Source organism: Schistocerca serialis, chromosome 6 (assembly GCF_023864345.2).
Source record: "Schistocerca serialis cubense isolate TAMUIC-IGC-003099 chromosome 6, iqSchSeri2.2, whole genome shotgun sequence".
Taxonomy (NCBI): Eukaryota; Metazoa; Arthropoda; class Insecta; order Orthoptera; family Acrididae; genus Schistocerca; species Schistocerca serialis.
The window spans coordinates 319,971,834-319,973,831 of record NC_064643.1 but is presented as its reverse complement, the minus strand read 5'-3'; the positions used below and the strand labels follow the sequence as shown (position 1 = coordinate 319,973,831).

Below are 1,998 nucleotides of genomic sequence, written 5' to 3'. Positions count from 1 at the left end.
TCCAGTCAACAGATTTTGGTACAGTATCGGACTTTAGCCAAGGAATCCAAAGAATTGTCAGTCAATTAAGCTACTGTTCCCATCAGTTTACTGTCTTAAATGGATTCTGACTTGTACGAAATCTCTGATTACGTGATTATTACATATTGCAACCTTACCTCTCATGTTTTTTTTGGTGCACTAATGGAATTTGTGTTGTTCTGTTCACTAGTTCTCTCAATTTAATTGCATTAAGTGGGACCGAGCGAGGTGGCGCAGTGGTTAGCGCACTGGACTCGCATTCGGGAGGACGACGGTTCAATTCCGTCTCCGGCCATCCTGATTTAGGTTTTCCGTGATGTCCCTAAATCGTTTCAGGCAAATGCCGGGATGGTTCCTTTGAAAGGGCACGGCCGATTTCCTCCCCAATCCTTCCCTAACCCGAGCTTGCGCTCCGTCTCTAATGACCTCGTTGTCGACGGGACGTTAAACTCTAACCACCACCGCCACCATTAAGTGGGTTCTAAATGTTGTCTCTCATTTCGTGTTTCCTGATAACTTACTTGATATTTAAAATTTTGGCTTGACTTGTACTCTGTAGCCATTACATAATGCTGTATCCAATGCTGTACTCAAATTTTGTAATAATCAATATATGTCACTATTTACACATGATATTTAGTATCACATGATATTTAGTATCAAAGATTACTCTGATATATCCTCTTCTCTGCCCGAATTTTCAGTAATTAAGGTAAGTGTTGGCATCGGTGCTACTTGCAGCATCGCTGCACTTGGCTCCACAAAAGTGTATATCTTACATGCATTATTCACACAACAAAACATTTTTTGCATCACCCTGGTTCCCAGAATTTCTGAACATAGACGTTGACTGTGGATATTGTATCACAGACATAGTCCCTTTGACTGTTCAGAGATGTCACTAAACCCGCCCAAAGATGTAAACAACCACGCATGAGCAGCGCCTATTAGACGGAGCGGATCCGACAGCCGATCACTTCCAATCATTCCACCAGGAAGGAGCCCGTGTTGTCTGTAGTTCAACCATGCCTAGACGGTCAATACGGCGGTTCGATCGAGTCCGCATTGTTTCTTTGTGCCAGGAAGGGTTCTCAACAAAGAAAGTACCTAGACGCCTCGGAGTGAACAAAAGCGATGTTTTTAAGACATGGAGGAGAAACAGAGACACGGGAAAGGGTTTCAATTTTGCACCCACTCGGAAGAGTTTGCCGGTAGTTGATTTTATTAGTTCAATTGAACAGGCAGTTTGCAAACTACCTCCTGACGCTGCAGAGGAGGTTAGGAGGGAGGCATGACGTGTGTTGACTAGGGCTCGTACACCCAAGAGTAATGTAACAGCAGCAGAGAGGGCTGCTTTACGCTCTCTCAAAGTTATTATTTTACCCGCGGATAAGGGAAATGCTACCGTTGTTTTAAATAAACGGTATTATGCACAAAAGGTGCAACGTTTACTATCTGATTCAGCGTATGGCACAATAGATGCTGATCCCACAAAATGTGTTGAGAGAAAGACCAACATCCTCCTGAAGAAAAGTGGTTAGTCGCAGATCAATATCAAGAGTCTTAACACCTTTAGTGCTGTTCCCCCTAGGTTATACGGCCTTCCGAAGGTTCACAAGGAAGGGGTTCCATTCCGCCCTATAGTGAGTAACATCGGCGCTCCAACATATCTTGTACCCAAGCATCTTGCTCCTCTGTTGAGTCCACAAGTAGGTCGGTGTGAACATCCATCAGGAACTCAGCTGATTTTTTACGGAGTTTGGAAGGACTGCGGTTGAATGACTCTGACATTTTAGTGAGTTTCGATGTGGCCTCTCTCTTCACTCGTGTTCCGCTGTCTGATTCGTTGCGGTTAATTGAAGCTAGGTTTCGTGCTGAATTAAATAACCTGTTCCGGCATGTATTGACATCCACTTACTTTTTAGTCAATGACCTGTATTATGAGCAGACAGATGGAGTAGCGATGGGTAGTCCGTT

The 1,998-nt window shown here is 44.0% G+C and overlaps 1 non-coding gene across 1 annotated transcript; it reads left to right on the top strand.

The window, feature by feature from the left end:
• The first annotated feature begins 243 nt into the window (after positions 1 to 243).
• Positions 244 to 316, top strand: Trnaa-cgc (transfer RNA alanine (anticodon CGC)). Its single transcript has one exon. It is a non-coding gene; the product is annotated as a tRNA-Ala (tRNA).
• The last annotated feature ends 1,682 nt before the right edge of the window (positions 317 to 1,998 follow it).